The 26,379-nt window shown below is 43.6% G+C and overlaps 1 protein-coding gene across 4 annotated transcripts in view; it reads left to right on the top strand.

Annotated features, from left to right (window-relative positions):
* LIPA (lipase A, lysosomal acid type) overlaps window positions 1-26,379 on the top strand; it is a 105,110-nt gene that overhangs the window by 46,378 nt on the left and 32,353 nt on the right. Inside the window, exon 1 of one of the 4 annotated variants that reach the window (XM_082423794.1) lies at window positions 25,212-25,351. The exons of 2 other annotated variants lie outside the window; for them this stretch is intronic. The gene's annotated coding sequence lies outside the window, so the exon portion shown is untranslated. Of the gene's footprint in view, window positions 1-25,211; window positions 25,352-26,379 lie in introns of those variants that run through there. One more of the 4 variants, XM_082423792.1, reaches the window with a different exon arrangement.

The raw sequence follows: 26,379 nt of genomic DNA on the forward strand, positions 1-26,379 counted from the left end.
AGCTAGTTTCTTACACAGTATCACACAGCAAATACATTGCCATTTCAGTCAACCAAATGTGTGTGTGTGTGTGTGTGTGTACAGGAAAAGAAACGTCATTGTTGAGCAATGCATTCTTGATTTCTGGGATGATGACAGAAGTCATAGCACCAGAAGCCTCTGCTAATAATAGCAGCAGCACCAACAAATGAAACCATTCTGCATCTATGTGGGTTCTGAGAGGAAGAAAACTCGAAGAATGTCGATCCTCAGGGAAGTCACCTCCCTTCCATCAGACAAAGAAATGACAGTTCTTGCTGGAAGCCCCAGTCCCCATCCTTACCCATAGTCTCTTGTCATGGTCCAAGGATCAGGGGAAATTTTCTTCATCTTGCCAGATTTCAGTAGCATAAACAGTACTGTTGTTTGAGTCAATGAATACAAGATCCAGGATGCTAAGGGACAGACATCAGTCAAAAATGTTTTTTTAAAAAAAAAAATCCCTTTATTTTCTAATTAAAATACTGTGAAGACATGATCTGCCCTGGTTAGCTGTCCAACACAGAGGTCTCTCTTTTTAACTTGTGGGCTGCTTTTGGGGACTGAGCAGAGCAGAGACTTGAGCACGCCCCCTTTTAAGAGGACCCACACCAAAGGCTGCCTGGAATCAGGCACCGTGGACATATCCTATGTCCATGGATATGGTCCTTTCCCTCAAGGTCATCTGTCTCCTTCTCTAATTATCCCCAAATGACTGACAATGACGACATCCATATGTTTCTCATTTTCATTTGGGTTTCCATTCTCTCTTCGCTAACAAAGACAATTCAAAGCAACAAGTGTGCAACTATTCTTACAGCAGAATGCAAGACCAGAGGCAATCCTTTGCTCTATTTTAGATTCTTGTTATTATTTAATTAAATTATGTCTCATAGGAAGCATTGAAACATTTCAAATAACCAAAAAATACCCCAGAGGGTGTCTGTACTTTTGTCCAGGGGTCCCTGGCACACCATCAGCAGTTTCTACCATCTGGTGAGTCTCAAGGATCCCAGGAATGGGAATCACAGCTATAATAATGTTCTCTAGCAGAGATTGCTAACTTTTTTAAAGGGCCAGATAGTAACTATTTTCAGCATTGTGGGCAACAGAGTCTCCGTCTCAACTCCTTAACTCTGCTGTTACAGTGCAAAAGCAGTCATAGACAATACATGTTCCAGTAAGACATATTTACGAAAGCAACTGGCAGACTGTACTATCGTCCACGAGCTGTAGGGCGTTAGTCCTTGCTCTATGGCCCAATCCATTCTTCATATTCACAGAGCATCTTGAGGAAATGGCACATAGTGTTATTCACTCTACCTCCTTTTACTTCAAATTTCTGTTATTTTAAAAATTTTTTATTTATTATTATTATTTTTTTTTTTGGTATTTTTCGGCTGCGCTGCACGACATACAGGATGGTTCCCTGACCAGGGATCGAACCTGGGCCTCTGCGGTGAAAGCGCCGCATCCTAACCACTAGGCCACCAGGGAACTCCCAAATTTCTGTAATTACAACAAATGACCTACAGGAATATCTCACTGAACATCCCAAACATACCATCTCCGTCTATACATTGGCTAAATCCTTTGACTAAGTGATCAATAAAGTCCTGACAATTGGGGCCTGATCCTCTCCTTAGCAGGCTCCTCGCTGCTCCCCACTCTACAATTTTTTTTCCTAGCAGACTTCTTCGCTGGCTGTCAAAAATGCGATTTGACTGATACTTGGGGTAAATTGGGGCAGACATGGTTTCTTAAACAGGAAACAAAAAGCATTAACCATGGAAGAAGTCTTGGTGGCAAAACACTTGCTAGGGTTTACTAGAAGGTGCAGAGTGCTGTGAAGATTTAAATGAAGAAGTGATCACATAAAATTCTCTGAGGCATAAATGGTTAGAAGACTTTGCTGCAGAAGCAGCTCTTGGATGCTCGCTGAAGGATGCTGCAATGCTATTGAGGTGGGAGCACTGCTGGAGACTTCCAAAGACTTACAAAGTAATACAAGAACAGTGAAGGCTTTAGTGGGCACCAGAGAGCATTGCATTTGATGGCATGTCATTGTTTAGAGCTAGAGAGAAAAGTTGGAGGCAAGTGTGGGAAGCCTTGAATCATCCATCAAAGGCATTATAAGAGGATTGTCCTCTCTAGAATGGGTATTATGGTTAAGCCAAGATGAGTAGAAAGTTTCTTCTTGAGTACCAGCTCCCATGAATTGGTACCTGATGTCTCTCGTGGTCACTCCAAGGAGTAGTGGTGTATTGATACATATATATATATATATATATATATATATATATATATATATATATATATATATATAATAACAGCATGATTCCAGTGGTATATTTCTAGCATGACACAATAACCCAGCCAGATGTTTTCCTTTCCCCAAATTTCCGGGTATAGCTGACTCACCCCTGTCAATCCACCACAGACTGTAGAAGTCCAAATGTCCAAAGTCCAAAGCTCCAGATTTCTGCAGCTTCACGTGGGTTTCTGTGCTCATGGCCTCCTGAGTTCCCTCTTCCCAGACTCCATGTTTATGCTGCTTGTTTTGACCTAGATGTGAAATTAACACCTCCGCACAGCACCGCCAAAATACCCATTCACACAATGCAACAAACGATTTTGCATTTGTTGCCAAAAAAAAGCCAGGTCACCCAGCTTCCTCCCAGCTCTGAATCCGTTTTGTCAGAGGACACCCGGTCACCACACCCCATCTCTCTCCTTCCTGTATCCAGGGACAAGATGTCCTCCCACCCTGAACCAAGAAAATGTACCAGTTTATTTTTCTCAAAAAAAGAAAAAGAAAAAAAAAACATGAAAAAAGAAAACAGAACCCCCCCCACACAAAAGGAGTTGAGATGCCAGTTGCTACTTTAAAAAGGAAAAGTCAACTCATTCCACACGAAAATGCTAGTGGAATCCCAGTGTTCTAAGACTGTGGATAAATTTTCTTTGTGGTTTTCTGTATTTTCTTAATTTTCTGAGTAGTCCTTTTCAAGAACTACAAAAGAAAAATGGTGGTGTTTTTCAAGCACTCACTTCTGAAGGGGCTGTGGAAACCTTTGTGGGGAAAGAAGATGGACAGGCCACCACCGCCCAGCTCACAAGGGGCCGGTGAGTCGGCCAAGCCCGCCCCCTAGTGGGGAAACCTGACAGCGCCCTCCACCCCTCCAGGGTCCGTTAAAATTGTCCTTGCAGAAAAAACTCCTTGACATCCGTCTTGACAATGATTTTTTTGGATATGACACCAGAAGCACAAGCACTAAAAGCAAAAGTAAACAAATGAGACTACATCAGGACATGAACACTGCATGACACTGTCCTTCTGTTGCTTTCTTCTCTCTTCCTTTTCTAATTTCAGTGTGTGTTCACTCTCCCCAAACACTCCTAAGGGTGAAGGCGGTGTGTGGAGCCCTGCAGATTTCCCCACTCTGCCTAACACAGCGCCTTGCCCATGGTAACCACAGTACTTGATTGAAAAGCAGAACACTTCCCCACAATTAAAGGTGACCCAGTGGGAGTCCCTGATCCCCAGGATTCCCAGCTGCTCTTCCGGGAGAAGCTGCTGGGTGAGTGGAGGCCTGAGTGGAGATGCTGAGACACTCCCAGATACTGGACACCTCCTGACTGACAGGCCTGAGATGGCTGAGAGAGACCGAGGGGAGAGAGGAGGGCCATACGACCACAAGTTTATGGTGCAAATAGGGTATGATAGCCTTAATAGGTTCTAATCCTGGAGATTTTGTCATTCGTTTGTTATCCACATCTATGCAAAGTAAATTCTTTTTATTGATCAATTTTACAAAATTATAACAAGTCTTACAAGTTCTTTTCATTGGCTTTGTAAAACAGGCTTGTTTTCAATGAGTTCCAGCAATGACAGGTTTTCAGTAAATGTAATTGGTTTCATACCCCTACTGTCACCAGCGTTTCCCAGGTCATTCCAGCCTGGAGTCAAAACCGGCATCTCCATGAGAGAAACAGAAGAGAGAAGTAAAACCCTGTTTCTCTGGCTCCATTTCCACCCACAAGATCAGAATCCAACCCTGCCCTAGTCTACCCCCCACTCCCAAATATGTCTGGGAGCTCCATGTTATCTCCATGGGGTTTCTCCTCCCTGCTCCACGTGCCATGGTGACACTCCTGCCACTGCTCTCTCCAAAGCCCAAGCTGAGCCTGGTGTGCTTGGCCAGGCCACCTGTTCCCCAGTGAGCTGGCAGAAAGGTTTGCCTTGACTCCCTGCATGTAGCTGGGTTACCACATATGGAAACTGTAACGACAGAAGAGCTTTAATGTACTTTTACCTACACAGGTGCCTAGGCCGGGCAGGAAGGGAAGGCAGATCTAGAATGAAAAATACTCCCCAAACCTCCCCTCCCTTTCACACTGAGTCATGCTCCTCACACCAAATCTGCGTTCCCATTTTCTCTTCCTTTACCTTAAAATCTATCCCAAAACACTCCTAGTCATTTCTGCAAATGGCCCCCAGAAGGGCACCACCCCATACAGCGACACACCAGTAACAATTAACCCCTGAATGCCCCCAGTGGCATGGTGGAGTCACACTCAGCTTAGTACCACTTAAGTTTTTAAGCCACGATCCTGCTTCCCTTGCCTGAACACACACACACTAATCAATCGTACACATCAGCCCACACACATACACACACAAGCGCATACACATGTACACACACTGATTTGTCTCCTATTTGAAATATTTCTATCTCCAATCACTTTTTAAAAAAATTTTTATTTTATGTTTTTATACAGCAGGTTCTTATTAGTTATCTATTTTATACATATTAGTGTATATATGTCAATCCCAATCTCCCAATTCATCACACCACCACCCACCCACCCACCCCCGCCGCTTTCCCCCCTTGGTGTCCATACGTTTGTTCTTTGCCATCTGTGTCTCAATTTCTGCCCTGCACACTGGTTCATCTGTACCATTTTCCTAGGTTCCACATATATGTGTTAATATACAATATTTCTATTTCTCTTTCTGACTTACTTCACTCTGTATGACAGTCTCTAGATCCATCCACGTCTCTACAGATGACCCAATTTCGTTCCTTTTTATGGCTGAGTAATATTCCATTGTATATATGTACCACAACTTCTTTATCCATTCCTCTGTCGATGGGCATTTAGGTTGCTTCCATGACCTGGCTATTGTAAATAGAGCTGCAATGAACATGGGGTGCATGTGTCTTTTTGAATTATGGTTTTCTCTGGGTATATGCCCAGTAGTGGGATTGCTGGGTCATATGGTAATTCTATTTTTAGTTTTTTAAGGAACCTCCATACTGTTCTCCATAGTGGCTGTATCAATTTACATTCCCACCAACAGTGCAAGAGGGTTCCCTTTTCTCCACACCCTCTCCAGCATTTGTTGTTTGTAGATTTTCTGATGATGCCCATTCTAACTGGTGTGAGGTGATACCTCATTGTAGTTTTGATTTGCATTTCTCTGATAGTTAGTGATGTTGAGCAGCTTTTCATGTGCTTCTTGGCCATCTGTATGTCTTCTTTGGAGAAATGTCTATTTAGGTCTTCTGCCCATTTTTGGATTGGGTTGTTTGTTTTTTTGATATTGAGCTGCATGAGCTGTTTGTATATTTTGGAAATAAATCCTTTGTCCATTGATTCGTTTCCAAATATTATCTCCCATTCTGAGGGTTGTCTTTTTGTCTTATTTGTAGTTTCCTTTGCTGTGCAAAAAATTTTAAGTTTCATTAGGTCCCATTTGTTTATTTTTGTTTTTATTTCCATTACTCTACTGGTGGATCAAAAAAGATCTTGCTGTGTTTTATGTTAAAGAGTGTTCTTCCTATGTTTTCCTCTAAGAGTTTTATAGTGTCCAGTCTTACATTTAGGTTTTTAATCCATTTTGAGTTTATTTTTGTGTATGGTGTTAGGGAACGTTCTAATTTCATTCTTTTACATGTAGCTGTCCAGTTTTCCCAGCACCACTTATTGAAGAGACTGTCTTTTCTCCATTGTATATCCTTGCCTCCTTTGTCATAAATTAGTTGACTATAGGTGCATGGGTTTACCTCTGGGCTTTCTATCCTGTTCCATTGATCTATATTTCTGTTTTTGTGCCAGTACCATATTGTCTTGATTACTGTAGCTTTCTAGTATAGTCTGAAGTCAGGGAGTCTGATTCCTCCAGCTCTGTTTTTTTCCCTCAAGACTGCTTTGGCTATTCGGGGTCTTTTGTGTCTCCAAACAAATTTGAAGATTTTTTGTTCTAGTTCCATAAAAAAAGGCATTGGTAATTTGATAGGGATTACATTGAATCTGTAGATTGCTTTGGGTAATATAGTAATTTTCACAATATTGATTCTTCCAATCCAAGAACATGGTATATCTCTCCATCTGTTTGTGTCATCTCTGATTTCTTTCATCAGTGTCTTATAGTTTTCTGCATACAGGTCTTTTGTCTCCCTAGGTAGGTTTATTCCTAGGTATTTTATTCTTTTTGTTGCAGTGGTAAATGGGAGTGTTTCCTTAATTTCTCTTTCAGATTTTTCATCATTAGTGTTTAGGAATGCAAGAGATTTCTGTGCATTAATTTTGTATCCTGCAACTTTACCATATTCATTGATTAGCTCTAGTAGTTTTCTGGTGGCATCTTTAGGATTCTCTATGTATAGTATCATGTCATCTGCTAACAGTGACAGTTTTACTTCTTCTTTTCCAATTTGGATTCCTTTTATTTCTTTTTCTTCTCTGATTGCCATGGCTAGGAGTTCCAAAACTATGTTGAATAATAGTGGTGAGAGTGGACATCCTTGTCTTGTTCCTGATCTTAGGAATGCTTTCAGTTTTTCACCATTGAGAATGATGTTTGCTGTGGGTTTGTCATATGTGGCCTTTATTATGTTGAGGTAGGTTCCCTTTATGCCCACTTTCTGGAAAGTTTTTATCATAAATTGGTGTTGAATTTTGTCAAAAGCTTTTTCTGCATCTATTGAGATGAGGATATGGTTTTTCTTCTTCAATTTGTTAATATGGTGTATCACATTGATTGATTTGCGTATATTGAAGAATCCTTGCATCCCTGGGATAAATCCCACTTGATCGTGGTGTATGATCCTTTTAATGCGTTGTTGGATTCTGTTTGCTCGTATTCTGTTGAGGATTTTTGCATCTATATTCATCAGTGATATTGGTCTGTAATTTTCTTTTTTTGTAGTATCTTTGTCTGGTTTTGGTATAAGGATGATGGAGGCCTCATAGAATGAGTTTGGGAGTCCTTCCTTTGCAATTTTTTGGAAGAGTTTGAGAAGGATGGGTGTTAGCTCTTCTCTAAATGTTTGATAGAATTCACCTGTGAAGCCATCTGGTCCTGGACTTTTGTTTTTTGGAAGATTTTTAATCACAGTTTCAATTCCATTACTTGTCATTGGTCTGTTCATATTTTCTATTTCTCCCTGGTTCAGTCTTGGAAGGTCATACCTTTCTAAGAATTTGTCCATTTCTTCCAGGTTGTCCATTTTATTGGCATAGAGTTGCTTGTAGTAGCCTCTTAGGATGCTTTGTATTTCTGCGGTGTCTGTTGTAACTTCTCCTTTTTCATTTCTAATTTTATTGATTTGAGTCCTCTCCCTCTTTTTCTTGATGAGTCTGGCTAATGGTTTATCAATTTTGTTTATCTCCTCAAAGAACCAGCTTTTACTTTTATTGATCTTTGCTATTGTTTTCTTTGCTTCTATTTCATTTATTTCTGCTCTGATCTTTATGATTTCTTTCCTTCTACTAACTTTGGGTTTTTTTTGTTCTCCTTTCTCTAGTTCCTTTAGGTGTAAGGTTACATTGTTTATTTGAGATGTTTGTTGTTTCTTGAGGTAGGATTGTATTGCTGTAAACTTTCCTCTTAGAACTGCTTTTGCTGCATCCCATAGGTTTTGGATCGTCGTGTTTTCATTGTCCTTTGTCTCTAGGTATTTTTTGATTTCCTCTTTGATTTCTTCAGTGATCTCTTGGTTATTTAGTAACATATTGTTTAGCCTCCATGTGCTTGTGTTTTTTACATTTTTTTCCCTGTAATTGATTTCTAATCTCATAGTGTTGTGGTCAGAACAGATGCTTGATATGATTTCAGTTTTCTTAAATTTACTGAGGCTTGATTTGTGACCCAAGATGTGATCTATCCTGGAGAATATTCTGTGTGCACTTGAGAAGAAAATGTAATCTGCTGTTTTGGGATGGAATGTCCTATAAATATCAATTAAATCTATCTGGTCTATTGTGTCATTTAAAGCTTGTGTTTCCTTATTAATTTTCTGTTTGGATGATCTGTCCATTGGTGTAAGTGAGGTGTTAAAGTCCCCCACTATTATTGTGTTACTGTCGATTTCCTCTTTTATAGCTGTTAGCAGTTGCCTTATGTATTGAGCTGCTCCTATGTTGGGTGCATATATATTTACAATTGTTATATCTTCTTCTTGGATGGATCCCTTGATCATTATGTAGTGTCCTTCCTGTCTCTTGTAACATTCTTTATTTTAAAGTCTATTTTATCTGATATGAGTATTGCTGCTCCAGCTTTCTTTTGATTTCCAGTTGCATGGAATATCTTTTTCCATCCCCTCACTTTCAGTCTGTATGTGTCCCTAGGTCTGAAGTGGGTCTCTTGTAGTCAACATATATATGGGTCTTTTTTTTTGTATCCATTCAGTGAGCCTGTGTCTTTTGGTTGGAGCATTTAATCCATTCGCGTTTAAGGTAATTATAGATATATATGATCCTATTACCATTTTCTTAATTGTTTTGGGTTTGTTTTTGTAGGTCCTTTTCTTCTCTTGTGTTTCCCACTTAGAGAAGTTCCTTTAGCATTTATTGTAGAGCTGGTTTGGTAGTGCTGAATTCTTTTAGCTTTTGCTTGTCTGTAAAGCTTTTGATTTCTCCATCGAATCTGAATGAGATCCTTGCCAGGTAGAGTAATCTTGCTTGTAGGTTCTTCCCTTTCATCACTTTAAATATGTCATGCCACTCCCTTCTGGCTTACAGAGTTTCTGCTGAGAAATCCGCTGTTAACCTTATGGGGGTTCCCTTGTATGTTATTTGTCATTTTTCCCTTGCTGCTTTCAATAATTTTTCTTTGTCTTTAATTGTTGCCAATGTGATTACTATGTGCCTGGGCGTGTTTCTCCTTGGGTTTATCCTGTATGCGACTCGCTGCGCTTCCTGGACTTGGGTGGCTATTTCCTTTCCTATGTTAGGTAAGTTTTCAACTATAATCTCTTCAAATATTTTCTCTGGTCCTTTTTCTCTCTCTTCTCCTTCTGGGACCCCTATAATGTGAATGTTGTTACATTTAATGTTGTCCCAGAGGTTTCTTAGGCTGTCCTCATTTCTTTTCATTCTTTTTTCTTTATTCTGTTCCATGGCAGTGAATTCCACCATTCTGTCTTCCAGGTCACTTATCCGTTCTTCTGCCTCAGTTATTCTGCTATTGATTCCTTCTAGTGTATTTTTCATTTCAATTATTGTACTGTTCATCTCTGTTTGTTTGTTCTTTAATTCTTCTAGGTCTTTGTTAAACATTTCTTACATCTTTTTGATCTTTGCCTCCATTCTTTTTCCAAGGTCCCTGATCATCTTCACTATCATTATTCTGAATTCTTTTTCTGGAAGGTTGTCTATCTCCACTTCATTTAGTTGTTTTTCTGGGGTTTTATCTTGTTTCTTCATCTGGTAGATGGCCCTCTGCCTTTTCATCTTGTCTGTCTTTCTGTGAATGTGGTTTTTGTTCCACAGGCTGCACGATTATAGTTCTTCTTGCTTCTGCTGTCTGCCCTTTCCTAATGCCTTTGTTAAATCATCCTCAAAACTCCGGAACGCCATACTCCAGAGGCCTTCCTTTCCACATGCTGCCTCTCCCGTTCTGCGCAGGTCCTCTCCAATCACTCTTGATACTTCTATCTGTCCCACCCTCCTGACCTTTCATAGGATGATGGAAAATGTATTTGTACAGCATCAGATCACATAAGTAGAGACCCTCCAATTGATATTTGTCCCATTGTCACAACTCTCTGAACAAGCCAGAAAGAAATCATTAGATCTTTTGGTGCCTCTGACTCCACCATAAAAGTAGGAGAGTGGGGTGGGAGTTGGGGGAGATATATTGAGAATAGTGACAGAGAGAGAGATAAATGAAGACTGAGAACCAGTTTGGGCTGAACTTCAAATCCATTGAAAATATGGTGAACATGCTCCAAACCATTGGATTGGTTGAGCCCAGGCATAGTAGTCTGTGCTGGGTCAGAGTGGAGGAAGGTGTTTAGATTCCTGTGGCAGCTATAACAGATTATCCCAAACTTGGTGTAAGACAGAAATCCCCAAACAACAGAAATTTGTTCTCCACTGTTCTGGAGGCTAGAAATCCAAAATCAACGTGTTGGCAGGGCCACACTCCCTCTGAAGGCTGTAGGGGAGAATCCATTCTTGCCTCTTCTAGCTTCTGATGGGCCCTGTGTTACTTGGTTTGTGGCTGCATTACTCTAGTCTCTGCTTCTATCTTCACATGGTCTTCTTCCCTGTGTGTCCCTGTGTCTTCTCCTTTTCTGTCATAAGGACACTGTCATAGGATTTAGGGCTAATCCTAATCCAGGATGATCTCATCTCAAGATCTGCAACTTAATGAAAAATACAAATAGTAGCCTCACTGAGAGTGTACTACATGCCAGGCACTGTACGCATATTTTCTCTGTTTCTCACAACAAGACTGCAGCCCTGCAATCAGTTCTGCAAAGTGGGTGTTATTAGTCCCACTTTACAGATGGGAAAACCGAGGCTCAGAAAAGTTGCTCAAAGTTTTAGAGATAGAAACTAACAGATCTGACCAAGTTTAGACAGCATATCCCTTTATTGTCACATCCTTGTTGCTAATTCCATTCATTCATTCATTCCAGAAACATTTATTGAACGCCTACTGCATGTGAAAGCCATTCTAGGTGCTGAAGATACCTAGAACAAAGGACAAAACAAAAATCTCTGTTTGCTCAAAGTTGAAATTCTAATGGGAGATACAGACAGGAAGCAGATATATAAAATATGTAGTATTTTAAGTGGTGATATAGCTATGGAAAAATTATAAAGCAATGTATGTCCCTTGTCAAACATATCATCTGTAACAAGACATCTTTGAGATAACAGGGAGATTTGAATATATACTGGTATATGATAATGTTAGTTTCTTAGATTTGATAATGGCATGGTGGCAGTGTTTCTAAAATACATTTATTTAAAGATGCAGACTGAAGTGTTTATGTATAAACTAAGATTGCAAAAATGTTGCAAATCATTGATATTGGATGATAGATACATGAGGAAGATACTTTAAAAATTTTTTGTATGTTTAAAAAATTTCCATAATACATAGTTTGGAATAGGGGTGGCAGATAAGACATGCAAGGGGTTTTGTAAGACCAAATAGGTAAATCAGGGAAGGTCGCACTGAGAAGGTGACATTGGAGCAAAGACTTGAATGAGGTTGGGGAGGAAACCATATGGATCTCTGAGAATGTTCCAGGCAGAAGTAGGTGTTAGTACAGAGCCCTGAGGAAAGAGAGAAAGAGTGTGGAAAGAGAGAAATGTACTCCAAAGAAACTGGGCAGAACTGTGAATAAGAAATCAAACTATGATGCCTGCTAGCTTCCCTTCAGCTTTAGAGTTATTAATAATGTTCTTTACTGTGTCTTATGCAACAGAACATTTCAGACAGTATCATAATGCCAATTAAGTTGTGCCATTATTTTGAGCCGAATTATTCAGATTTTAAAGGATATTGAATATTTTAAGTGTAGACATTATGAGGTTTTCAAAAGCCAGAAATGATCACACCTTTCCAAACTAGAAGAGGCCACTTTTCTAGCATACTAGAAGCATACTACAGGTTTCCATTTCTAATAAGGTAATGTCACTTGCTATAACCCATACATAAAGCTCTCTGAGGTCCTTAATATTTTTTTTAAAAGAGTAAGGGGGTTTTGAGATCAAAAAGTGAGAAAATCACAATGGATTATCCCCAGCCTTGTTGGTAGATTCATTTCTTCCCATGACCTCATACGAAACTATTGCTTTGGAGTTCCTAGCACTTATCCAAGTCCCTGGCTGGGCCTAAATTGTCAGTCCTTCTGGCTCAGGAAGCTGCTTTTCAGTCACCTGAGAGACTTTGACCAAAGGTACCCTATTTCCTCTTTGGCATTTTTGTCTATTTCGTTTGTTACTTTCTTTTTCTCACTTTTTTCTTTTTCTCATTTTTACTTTTTATTCTCTTTTTTTCTTTTTTCTTCATTCTTTTTAACTCACTCCATTTTCAGTTTTTCTTATTTGTTTAGTTTATTTTCATTTTTGTCTGGCATTGTGTTGTTGTTTTTAAATCATTTATTTATTTATTTTTGGCTGTGTTGGGTCTTCGTTTCTGTGCGAGGACTTTCTCTAGTTGCGGCAAGTGGGGGCCATTCCTCATCGTGGTGTGCAGGCCTCTCACTATCGCGGCCTCTCTTGTTGCGGAGCACAGGCTCCAGACGCGTAGGCTCAGTAGTTGTGGCTCACGGGCCCAGTTGCTCCGTGGCATGTGGGACCTTCCCAGACCAGGGCTCGAACCTGTGTCCCCTGCATTGGCAGGCAGACTCTCAACCACTGCGCCACCAGGGAAGCCCTGGCATTGTGTTTTGATTCAGTCATAAAGACCAGTTCATGGGGTGAACTTTGAACTGGTTTTCTTTTGATTTGGACCAAGCTTCTCACCAGCTCTTCCCAGATGTAAGCTGACCTCAGGACGCCTCGACTCCAGGCACAGCAGTGAGTCCAGCGTGCTGCGGGGCCTCTAAGCTGTCTTTGCTGAGGAGAGACCCAGATTCACATGGTCTCCTCCAGACCCTCGAGACCATCATCAAGGGAGACTGGGCACGTTGATGAGACTCAGCGGAACTCCTCCAGCCTCCGGAGACTGTCCCGCAAAGCGGGAATCATGAAGGCTTGGATCATCCCAACATAGTGAAGTATTTGAAGTGACGGAGGCTGAGGAAACTCTCTGCCTTGTCAGGAGGACGCTCGTGGAGGAGAGGTGTTTGAGTACCTCGTGGCTCATGGCAGTAGGAAAGAAAAGCAGCTGAAAGCAGAGTCCACCAGGAGGGTACTGTCCACAGAGACTTAAAGGCAGAAAACCTGCTCTTGCATGTGAACACGAACATCACACTTTGGCTTCAGCAACAAATGCACCTTTTACAACAAGCTGGACACCTTCTGGGGTGGTGCCCCTCATGCTGCCCAGAACTCTTCCAGGGAAGAACCACAGGAAGTCATCCTGTCTACACTGGCCGATGGATTCCTGCCTTCTGAAGGATGGAAACTCAAGGAGCTGTGGGAGCGGGTTCTGAGCAGAATATATCACATTCCATTCTTGTCAATGGAATGCGAATATCTGCTAGAGAAATTTCTCATTCTCGATCCCAACAAGAGAGGCCCTTTAGAGCAAACTGTGAAGGATCCGTGGATTACTGTGGGTCATGGTTATGAGGAACTAAAGCTCTACATGGAGCCACTCTCTGACTACCAGGACCCCGGGCTGACTGAATTCATGGCGTCCATGGTTACACGTGGAGACAGAGATCCAGGACTCACTGATAGGCCAGAAAGACAAGGTAATGTTCCAGTATCTGCTCCTGGGTCATAAGAGATCTGAGCCAGAGGGCTACCGGGTCACCCTGAAGCCTCAGCCTTCAGCGGATCTAACAGCAGCACTCCTTCCCCCGCCCCCAGGAACGGCACAGGGCCCCCGCCAGCTGCAGGCAGCACATTCCCACCTCTAACTGCTGCCCTGAGAACACTCGGAGGAGGAATGCAGATGTGCAGGAGGATGAGGGCACGGGGCGGAGGGCCACAGCGCAGCCAGCGAGCCGGCAGGGGAAGAAGACCGCCGCTGCCGCCCACCGCCCAGCGCCCTCTCCACCGGCACAAATCAGAGCAGGAACCCCCCGCGCTGGGAGAGAGCCAGCCTCGGCCAGGCCTCCGTGCAGAACGGCCAAGGCAGCCTAACCGTGAGGGTCCGGGGCCCCCTTGGCTTCAGCTTCGGCCACAGTGTAACCCGGCCCCGCCTGCACCAGGAATCCAAGTGCAGCCCACGCCGGCCTCCGGCCCCGCCCCACGGAGAGTACCTGTGAGGAGCCCAAGGCCAGCACAGCCCCCAGCCTGTGCCCGAGTCCACCCGTCTACCTGCAAGGTCAGTAGGGAGTGGAGCCCCGGGTCTGTCCAAAGGGAGCTCCGCCCACAGGGGCAGCCCGACAGGTGCCAGACCCAGACATTCTGCCCTGAGGTGAGACCCCAGACTCTGCCAGTGGCAGAAGTCACAATCGGCTCCATTGGGAGCTTCTTCAGGAAGTTCAAGTCCAAATCGACAGGAAGAAATCGAGGTTTGCCAGAGGAACCTGAATGAACCTGAAAGCAAAGACAGAGGGAAGACACTCCTCCCTCACGTGGTGAGCAGCCGAGGCAGTGATAAAACAGTGAGCCGCGCTCACTGCACTTGAGATGGACGATGGAGACCATGAGCTCCGTGGAGCGGGAGGAGATGATGCTGAGACAGGAGAGGGTGCGGGGGCAGGAGAGGATGCGGGGGCAGGAGAGGGTGCGGGGGCAGGAGAGGGTGCGGGGGCAGGAGAGGATGCAGAGGCAGGAGAGGGTGCGGGGGCAGGCAGTGCTCTACGCGAGCAGCTGCCGGTGCAGCAGAAGCAGGACCAGCCGCTGTGCGGGCAGCCGGGACTCGCGAGCAGGGAGGGCGGCCTCCCGAACTAGAGGATTGAAACGCGGACCCCCATCTCCACGCCTTCAGAAGCATCGCCTCCAGAACCGCCGCCCGGGGACCAGAGGAGGCGCCGTTCCAAGTTGAGGCCGCGCTCGCCCACAGGGAGCCAAACCGCAGCCAGGCCCGGCGCCTCCCTGGAACCCTGCTCTTCTTGTCTTCTACCTGCTGGGGGGGCGCAATGCCCTGTAAGATAAACACAGGCGACTCCAGTGAGAACACACAGCTGTTTACTCAGAGCCGGCCAGAGGAGTCGCCACCATCACTTGCATTTGGCGGGGACCCCAGGCAGACAGGGCAGTGGGAAGCTCCCAGGTGGAAAGGGAAGGCTCCAGGAGCCCAGAACTGGGGGCTGTTGGCACCGGGAAGCTGGAGGAGGACTAACTAGAGATGGACATCTTATGTGATTGGTTTAAGAAACGTATTTGGCTTTCTCTGGTTGGACCTGAGTTGGAAGGGGAGTGTAGATGTGGGGAGGAAAAAAAAAAAAAAGGAAGCTGGCAATCATTGACCCAAGTTCTGATGCCTGTTGCATTACTGGAATAAGGAGCCCAAAGTGGTGACTTAGCAATTTCAGCATCCAGGTTAAAGGAGCCACAGTCAATGTAGATCCATTAATTCTGGACCTCTTTCCTTCTTGGAAAGATTAACATGCAGGTTAACTGTTCAAAGCTCTTCCACTGGGGGAAATTCCCATAACCACTGTCCTTCAGAACCACCCCTAAATGGGGCTAGAGTGCTACAGTTGTCTACTTTGGGGAGGTACCAAACATATCATGCAGAACCATGTATAAACTGGTCCAAATAATCTTTTCCTCAGTCAGCTAGTCACATGGAACTCCCCATGAGGCCATAGGTGAGGACTGAGAGAGAAAGGGCAATGTCGAAAGAATACGAGTCATGGGAATCTTGCTTGTGGGACTTCCTTGCGTCTTTAGGTCCTACATGGGCTCAGTTTCATCTACAGCACTTCTTGATGATGGAGAGCTCCTGTGCACACCCAACTTTATAGTTTGATTGGTCAGGCTACACCCAATTCATGATGGATAGTCAATCACATATAGCTTGATGGCCTACCATCAAGTATTCATTCAATCTCTACTAAGAGTCCTGAACAAGCCAGACACTGTTCCTCAAAGGAGAATAGTAATTTGCAGAGGATGACATAGCTATGCTCCAAGATCCTAAAGGTGTGTTCTGTGATTCACCTGACAAAGGCTCCATAGAGCCTCACTATCTGTCACAGACACTTTGGGCATCTCAAATCTGTTGGGTCATATTGCACAAGTAGCAGAGCAGCTTGCCTGCAGCTCAGACCTGTTGCAGACCCTTCTCTTGCTCTGTGGGCACTCAAAACTGGCAGCCTTTAGGGTAATTCAGAAAATGGGTCAAAGTAGCAGGCTCAAACGAGGTACACATTGTCTCAGACTCCAAGGAGGCCCACTAGGCTTGGTGCCTCTTTATCAGTAGTAGAAGGGAGCAGATGCAACAACTTGTATTTCACATTGGAAAGTACATGTCAACATGCCCCAGACACTGGACTCCTAGAAACGTCACTAAGGTGGCAGACCTCTGAAATGTTAAGGGGCTTATTTCCACCCACTGATATACATGAGTCTTACCAAGGTGTCTAGAATGGTTGCAACTTCCTGCTTACCATGTCCAAATCAGCAGCATACCATCAGCATCACAGTGGACCAGCATGATGTCTTGGGAAATGAAGAAATATCAGTCTCCGTGAAGGAAATAGTGACAGAGGGCTGTATCCCTGAGATAAGACAGGGAAGGTGAATTTCCGGTCTGGCCAGCTGGAAGCAAACTGCTTCTATTGGTCTTTACTAACATGAATAGATAATACAGCATTTACTAGTTGCATAGCTGCATACCACCTGCCCCAGAATGGGTCAATTTGCTCCAACAATGAAAAGCTGGAACAGCAGCTAAACTGAAGTGACCATCTCATTAAGTTGACTAAAATCCACTGTCCCCAAGATCCATCTGCCCTTTCCATAGACACAGTTAAGCAATCCTTTAAAGAGACAGAAATTGTCACTGAGACCACACAACTAACAAATGACAGACCAGAATTCTGACTCCAAAGTCTAAGCCCAGGTCCTCACATCTTAACACCTCAGCGACTCTGTAATCACATCCAGTTGCCATCACAAATTGGACCTGCAGATTCATTACTAGGACTTAATCTCAATTTTTGGTAAAGAAATTTTTAAAAATTCGTCCTCTCTCAAATATGAAATAGATTGCAAAGTAGGTACCCAAAATGTTATCCAGTCCTTCAATAATTGATCTCTGATGGAAGTTTAAATCGTGACTGGCTTTCTAGATGGCGGTTTGGTAACGAATCGACATCCTTAACGGCCACGATGGGCGCATGCGGCGGGACCGCCGGGGTACCGAGTTGTCCGTCACCCTCCAGCCTTGCGCCCGTGTCCCCGCGGCCACGCTTGGAGCCCCAGCTCCTGGGACTCGGGCCACCGAGTCCGGCAGAGCTCCAGGAGGCGCTGAAGTGCTAGGCGAGGCTTTGACAACAACAAAGTCACTTGCAAGTTGCCCACCCAGGGTGAAAAGAGCTTCAGCTCTGTGGCCAAACTGCACAACGTGAGGAGCTTGGAGGTAAAGCGAACAGTTTCAGCCCGTAGACCGTGCACCAAGGCGAAAAGCCACTGCGGGAGAGGATGTGGACCCGGCTAAGGCCCAGAATTCTGACAGTGATTCGCGACATTTTATGACCCGTTCCTGGCTGTTCCTCTGCAGATAACAGCCGGTCATCTAAAGCAATCTCACACAAACAGGAACTGCGCAGTCCCCTTCACGAACGATGGAGAGACTTCAAAAGCGAGTCCGCAGCGGGAGAGAGCCGGCCTTCCAGCTGCAGAGCCCGGGCGCCTTCCTCTTCCGAAGCTAGTGAGTACCTCCCTCAGCATCGACATTCAAGTGAAGCAGAAGATACTCCAGCTCTGACAACCTGTTTATTGATAGGTTACAAAGGATCACAAGGTAAAAATCACTCAGAGGAAAACACAAGTACTGTACCTGGATAGGCCTTCATAGTGGAACTCAGAAGGAGCGTCTTTCGTGGAAGTGCTAGGAATTTGGGCCAAAAACCCAGCATCCTGACCACATAAACTTAAAACAAATGTATTCCCTTTTGTCATTATGCGAGAAGAGGGCCTCCTGTTTCCTCTGAAGAAGGAGGCACAAGGATAAGAAGCATCTTAATGGCATCACAGCAGCTGGACTTCTACCACGTCACCGTACACCTACACAGCTGCTTTCCTAGAAGGATCTTTGGCACTTCAGAAAGAGTAGAAACAGTTGTGAGGAGATGCAAGCCAAGATCACAGGACAAAGATTAGCTGAAAGATTGAATATTAAAATGCATACCTATAATCCAGAGGGTAGACTTTGGGGGAAATACCAAGAAGTAAGGGATGAAGTTGGTGATCAGTTCTCTGATGATGTATTCTGAAGACAGGCATTAGGATGATCTCCTAAATCTCTCACTGTTGAGATGTGGTTGTCTTATATCAGACTTTTTAACAAGTATCAAGATCAGTGCCAGACACTTTTGAAGGCAAGAATTTTATAAAGTTACACTAAGGAAACTATTGAAAAAAATGCCCAGTTCATCTGTCAGAAGATGACCTTCATGTGCTTGAATATTGTGTTTAACCACATTGTATTAAATTTTTGCACTGTATCATGCATTGGTCTGAGTACTGCTCATAATAGAGTACTTTCTTTTTTTTCTTTAAGCCAAATGAAAGCAAGTGAGTCCTTTTTGTCTTATTCTCATCTCTATTAGATATTACTTACTATCTGTCTTTCAGTGAGATACTTAGTTGTGCCAGGAGTCACCTAAAATGAATTAGAAAGACATAGCATCCTTCTTTTTTGGATAAAGAAGTGAGCAGTCTAGAGAATTTTATGCATATTTGCAAGGGGTTATTGAGACATTGGATGTGAAGTACTTAGGAAGACACTCATAGGAAATGCTTAACAAATGTGTTTCCTCCTTCTGCCTTCCCTTAGGAAGAATGTTATCTTTCATCTTGTTCGGAATAAGGAGTACTTTTAGTATGAGCTAGAGGTGAAGGGTCTTTCTAGGTGACCAGAATTTCCTGGAGCAGCCTGGGGTCTAAGAAAGGTCTAAGATGATGCACGGAGGTGAAGGGAGTACCCATGCTTGTGCTTTTCCTGTGCTGAGTTCTTTGATCTAACGGGATATGTTCATTTACCGGATGTTAACATTTGGAAAGGAAATATTTTCAAAAGCTACGGTTGAGGGACTTCCCTGGTGATCCAGTGGGTAAGACTCTGTGCTACCAATGCAGGGGTCCGGGGTTCAGTCCCTGGTCAGGGAACTAGATCCGCATGCATACTGCAACTAAGAGTTCACATGCCGCAACTAAAGATCCCACGTGCTGCAACTGAGACCCAGCGCAGCCAAAATAAATAAATAAAGTGCTTACCCATTGGAAAAAAAAAAAAGCTACAGTTGAATTATTGTCTTGCCAATATATCACTTTAAATTTACCCCCAAAGAGAGGGAAACCTCTAGGCTGCAGAAACCTCAGTCTCACTTATACACACTTTCATGTCACCTTAAAGGATTGTATGGTTGTCTCCAGAGAAGTTAACACTTACATTACCAAAGATTTGTTTGTCTAATATGTTGGCATCTCTTCTTTTTTTAATTTATTTTTATTTATTTATTTGTGGCTGCGTTGGGTCTTTGTTGCTGTGCGCGGGCTTTCTCTAGTTGCGGTGAGTGGGGCTACTCTTCGTTGCAGTACACGGGCTTCTCATTGTGGTGGCTTCTCTTGTTGCGGAGCACGGGCTCTAGGCGCGCGGGCTTCAGTAGTTGTGACACAGGGGATCAGTAGTTGTGGCTCATAGGCTCTAGAGCGCAGGCTCAGTAGTTGTGGCACACGGGCTTAGTTGCTCCATGGCATGTGGGATCTCCCTGGACCAGGGATCGAACCCGTGTCCCCGACATTGGCAGGTGGATTCTTAACCACTGTGCCATCAGAGAAGTCCCTATGCTGGCATCTTTAAACAATGCTGAAAGAAGAATAAAATATTAATTGGAACAAATAAGAAAAATCCTTAAAGGAGAACCTTTGTTAGACCTATAAATTTTATTTCAAAGACTTTATCCTAATGGAATTACCATGCATAATAGCTGATATTGGTTTTTTATAAATTTATTTGTTTATTTGCCTGCGTTGAGTCTTCGTTGCTGTGCACAGGCTTTCTCTAGATGCGGCGAGCGGGGGCTACTCTTCGCTGCGGTGCACGGGCTTCTCATTGCGGTGGCTTCTCTTGTTGTGGAGGCTTCTCTTGTTGCAGAGCATGGGCTCTAGGCACGCGGGCTTCAGTAGTCGTGGCTCATGGGCTCTCTAGTGCAGACTCAGTAGTTGTGGTGCATGGGATTAGTTGCTCCGTGGCATGTGGGATCTTCCCGGACCAGGGATCGAACCCGTGTCCCTCTCATTGGCAGGCAGAGTCTTAACCACTGTGCCACCAGGGAAGTCCCTGATATTGGTTTTTAAAAATGGAAATAACTTAAACATCCAACAAAGGGGATTTGTTAGTAAATTATTGTACCTCCAAATGACAAAATCATACATGCAACCATTAAAAATGATTTTTAAAATGTTGAGTGACATAGAAAGATTTCCAATATTAAGTGGGAATAAAGTAGACAACTAAATAATATGTATAGTAAGAGCCCATTTTTGTAAAATTAGGTATGCAGAGGAGAATAGTGTTAGATATATACACACCAAAGTGGGAATTATATTGAACCTATATGATAACTAAAAGCCATTAATAATAAGCAAATAAATTGAATTTATAGAAAGGAATTTACTGTAAGGAAAAATGTTAAAAAAACAAAAAAAATTAACCAACATTTATCGAGTGCTATATGCCAGACCTATTATAAGTGCTTTTTTTTTTTTAACATCTTTATTGGAGTATAATTGCTTTACAATGGTGTGTTAGTTTTTGCTTTATAACAAAGTGAATCAGCTATACATATACATATATCCCCATATCTCTTCCATCTTGTGTCTCCCTCCCTACCACCCTCCCTATCCCACCCCTTTAGGTGGTCACAAATCACTGAGCTGATCTCCCTGTGCTATGCGGCTGCTTCCCACTAGCTATCGGTTTTACATCTGGTAGTGTATATATGTCCATGCCACTCTCTCACTTTGTCCCAGCTTACCCTTCCCCCTCCCTGTGTCCTCAAGTCCATTCTCTAGTAGGTCTGCGTCTTTATTCCCATCCTGCCCCTAGGTTCTTCATGACCAATTTTTTTTTTTTTTTTTTTTTTAGATTCCACATATATGTGTTAGCATACGGTATTTGTTTTTCTCTTTCTGACTTACTTCACTCTGTATGACAGACTCTAGGTACATCCACCTCACTACAAATAACTCATAAGGGCTTTTACACATTTTATCTTGTCTAAACTTTGAAATGGTCTTAGACACTATTAATTTTATTTTACAGATGAGGAAACAGGCAGAAAGAAGTTAAAAATCTTCCCCAAGTTTGCACAGCTAACAAGTTGTAGATACTGGCTTGAACTTGGGAGCTCTGATCCCTGAGTCTGCATTGTTAACCACAATTCTGGACTTCCTCCTACTTCCCTCTGCCAGCATAGCATGTAGAAAGAGCATGTGAACATTATCTTGAATTTCCCCAATCTAGCTCCATTTCTCATCCTTTTCCATCCTGCCCTGTGAAGTGGAAGGATTATGGAATAGACTATATTAACAGGTTCCTATGTCCTCCAGCTACTGATTGGGTTTTGTCAATGGGGAGCACCTTGCAGAAGAAAGAAGGGAGAGAGACAGTGATGGTTGAGGGTTTATTTCTCTGGTTCTCTCCCTGCTGAGAGGCTAAGTGCTGTGTCATTCTACTGAAGGGTACTGTTCCTTTCAAGGGGGCTTCTATGAGACTCTTTCCTTCCGTTTTCCAGTAGCCATCTCATCTCTTTGGGCCTAGGGATGGCTAACTGCTGTGCTGTCTTGTGATTCCCCTACCCAACAATTGTTAAATAGTCCCTTTGTAAATCAGCTCTCTCAATCATCCCATTTTAAGTGTCCTAGTTAGAATCCAAACTGATACAAGTCATGATACCTGTTTTCAAAAAGCTGACATTGAGCATTTTGGGTATACACCACATGAACAGGAAAGTTGAAGCTAGTATAAGAATAGATCCTCTGTAGAAGTAAGGTTGATGGTTACAAACTAAGATATTTTAAGTTGCATGTTCATGGCCACCTGCACCTTATTCTATTCTCCATTCCTTATTTTCCTCTTTTAGACAGATTAGCTGTAGAGATATCTGCAAAGCATGCTGCATGGTGATCAAAATGCTCTCCGAAGTTTTGCAGTCTCACTGTCATAAGTAATTATATCAAAGCAATTCTCACAGCAGTTTTCAGAGCAATTTACAGACCTTGTGACACACATGGACATAGAATCATAGAGCATTTTATAGATAGCTCTTCATCTGGAACAGATTTATGAGGTCATTAGATAGGACCTCTATAGAAACTGAGAAATAGAAAATAGAAGCTGAGACAGACTTGAGTCAAAACATTTGTATAGACTCCTTATCTTCCACTCAAGATAACATAAAGCATAATATAATAACACAGTTCTTTCCCTGCTTTCTCAGTCCTCTAATGTTGAGGCCCTTCTCGTTAACTGTTGAACTATTTCACAAGTCTGAGCAGAACAGACATTTGAGGACTTGCAGAAAAGGTGTGTCTATAGTCAAGCACCACAAGTCATGACCTGGTCACTCTTCCACTCCCTTGAGGCAGCTGCCTTCTTTTGTATCCAACATGACTGATGGTGATAACATATAAAAGCTTCATAAAAACAAAAAATAAATATATATTTTTCTAAATCTGAGGCAAGGAAAGAGGCTTTAATTTTCTGCTCTGATAGCTTAGTTCTGACTCACACAGGAAGGGAAAGGGTTGGAGGAGGAGGTGGAGAATAAGGAGAAATTCTAGAAAGTTGCCTACACAAATAAGGAACAAGCCAGCAGATATAAATGTACAGAACATCTTTTAAAGCTAATGCTGCATCTGCTAGTTCTGTCTATAGTTGCTTCCTTAACTACATTCAGATATGTGCTTTCTATAACATGCAAATAAATTCTGCAATACTTGGAAAGACTGATCTTATGAGAGTAATTGTGAGACTGGCCTGGTTGTCTATAATTGGTTGGCACTTAGTATTGACACTGATTTCCATATTCCCAGGGTTTACAGGGTAACCAGGATCTTGTGGGAGAACCCAGCACTGCTGACCACTGTGGCCTTTACTCAGGTCTCAGTCTGCTCCCTTTCACTGCCTTTACTGCCTTTACTCAGGTCTCAGTCTGCTCCCTTTCACTGCCTTCTTTTCTCCTAAAGATCCCAGGGATTTAGCCTGGTTCTTCTCTTCTTTGGAAGATTCCTTCTCTATAATGAAATGAATGGTACAGACAAAAAGTGTAATTGCCCTCTCTCTCTCTACTTTAATAGCTCCTCTGAGTTTGTTTGTTTTTTCATTTGTCTGGTTTTTGTTTTGTTTTGAACCATGAATCATTTTTAAAATGATAATATGTTATAGAACTCCAACAGAAATTTGTGGATTATAATGTTACAAGGGGTATAGAAGGCACTGAAAACAAATTGTTTAAAGACATAAGCACAATTTCATTGTTTTAAAATATCATGTAAGTGTATCACAGAACAACCACAAACTCAATAATAAGCAATATTAAAATAAAACAACAAAAGCATTTTCAAATCAGTAAAAGCCAAAGTTCTCGCAAGGATTTACGTGGCCATACATGATGGACTTCCCCATCCTTACCTCTACCCCTGCCACCCTCTGAATCTCCACCTGGAATGCTCCCCTGCCCCCATATTGACAGGGCAAGCTCCCCCATTTCCTTCAGGACTCAATTGTCCCCTTCTTTGTGACAAAGTGAAAAATGGCCTGCTGGCAGTTAAACTATTAAGAGGGAATGGAATAGAGAGCCCAGAAATAAACCCACACACCTATGGCCAATTAATCTATGACAAAGGAAGCAAAAATATACAATGGAGAAAAGACATTTCAACAAGTGGTGCTGGGAAAACTGGACAGCTATATGCAACACAATGAGATTACAACATTTCCTCACACCATATACAAAAATAAACTCAAAATGGATTGAAGACCTAAATGTAAGACCTGAAACCATAAAACTCCTGGAAGAGAACATAGGCAGAACATTCTTTGACATAAATCATAGTAATATATACATATATTTTTAGATCTGTCTCCAAAGGCAAAGGAAACAAAAGCAAAAAAAGGTGGGGGGGGAACCTAGTTAAACTTAAAAGCTTTTGCACAGCAAAGGACATCACTGACAAAATAAAAAGACAACCTATGGAATGGGGAACAATATTTACAAATGATATGACTGGCAAGGTTTTGTTGTCTTTCTCCTGAAAACCTTCCAATGGCTTCTTATCTTGGTCAGAAGAAATAGCAGAGTCGTTACAATTGGCCCCCAAGGCACCTCTAGGACTTCATGTTCTACCACTCTCCACCACGCGCATTCTGTTCCAGCCACGCTGACCGAATTTCGCTTACTAGAACCTACTAAGAATATTCCTGCCTCAGGATCTTTGCATTTGCTATTCTCTCATCTCAGAATACTCCTCCCCCAGTATCCACATGGCTCTGAGTCACCTCCTTTTTGTTTGTGCTCTGGTGTCACTTCATCAGAGAGTCCTTTCCTGATTACCTTGTACATAACATAGCACCCACCTTCATTATCCCTTTAGTTTTTTATTGCTCTTCATAGCACTTCCCAATACCTCATTTTTTTATTTATTCATGGTGTTTCTTCCCATTAGAATGTAAGCAGGAGAAGAGGGCTTTTGTTTGGCTACTATACCCCTAGTGTCTTAATAGTGCTAGGCATTTTAGCAATGAAAATAAAATGTACAGCAAGATTGCTTTGCATCAGGCACACCGCTAAGCGCTTTATACGTAGCATATAATTTCTTTTCACCTGTAGAGCCCATGTTTTCCGTGCTAGGCGCAGAGAGTGCCGGCCCTGCAAGAGCCCCTGGGGCCGAGCCGGGGGCAGCCGCTAGGAGACCGGGCGGGTGCCGGCCTGCAGGTGGAGCTGGTAATCGACTCCGCGGGGGAGGAGGCCGCCCGGCGCCGCACCTCTTGGTCCATGGCGCATGCTCCGCTTGAGCTGAGGACCCTCTCGGAAGCGGCGGCGCCAGGCCTGGGCGGTGTCTCCGCGGCACTTCCCGGCGGCCGGCTGCTCTGATTGGGGGCGCTGATAGCCGGGGGCGGGCCCTGGCGTCCAGCCGTCTCCGCCCCGTCCAGGTCCCAGCCGGCGACCCAGCGCTGCGAGCTGGCCCTGCGGCTGTAGACAGCGGCCCGGGAGGACTGCTCCAGGTGAGTGCCGGCCACGGTGCGCTGCCAGGTGCGGGTGCCGCAGCTTCGGCCTCCCCGCCACGGGCTCTAAGGCCAGGGCCCCGCACCGCTTCCGAGGTTCATTCCCGCCGGCCCCGAGCCTCTGCACGCCGGCAGGACCCCCTGCGCTGGTTTCCGGCGTGTCTTACCTGGAGCACCTGCGAGTGCCTCTTCTGCAGGCGGTCGCCCGAGGCATCTCGCGGTGACCCAGGAATTGAGGGTTGTCTTGAATTTGCCTGCCCTTTCCCGGGTGCCCTCGGGTTTCCTGGTCAGGCGCGGTCGCCGCTGGGCTGCAGTGACACCCAGGATTTCTGATTCCCAGCTTCCCTCACCTCCTTCCTCCTTGTCCTTTACTCCCATTAACTCCCCCAGGCAGCCTGCAGACCACTCTGACTTGTTAGTCAAGGTGTGGTCGAGAACGGTTTGACATCGGTTCTGGTGAGTATCTTGGCGATACTACTTAACCAGTTGGCATTTTGCTTCCAGTACTTAACTTGGGTGAGGCTCAAGTTTCCTGGAAAAAGGACTTAACGGTACTGCAGAGAGCTGGCGGAGGCCTAATTAACATAGTAGGTCGGAAGCGCTGCCTGCGGAAGTCTGGAGCATAGCAGGAGCTTAAATGGGAGCGGAAATTATTAGTGGTGTTGTTATTATTAGAAAGCTGAATGACAAGCTGCTTTGGAGCTTTTCTTCAGCCACTGAACTCTGGACCGCCCCAATCCCATTTTTCAAAATCTGTCTTGTGCATCTACACTTTGCTAGGTCCTGGGGGTTCAGAGTTGACTCAGATGCTGGCTCTGCCCTCCGGCCGGGGTAAAATGAAGACAGACAAGTACTTAATTGGATTGTTACAGTATAAAAAGGATTGAGATAAAAGTTGCTAGGAGAGCCCAGCGAAGCACATTGAATGCATCCTGGAGGAGGCTTTTTCTCATTTGAACTTCTCAATCCTCATCCTTATGACAATTACTGGACTAGTAGGTTGAAAAACTTACTAGTGTTTTGTTGGA

The sequence above is a fragment of the Balaenoptera physalus genome (genome assembly GCF_965194825.1).
Source record: "Balaenoptera physalus genome assembly, chromosome: 14".
Classification (NCBI taxonomy): domain Eukaryota; kingdom Metazoa; phylum Chordata; class Mammalia; order Artiodactyla; family Balaenopteridae; genus Balaenoptera; species Balaenoptera physalus.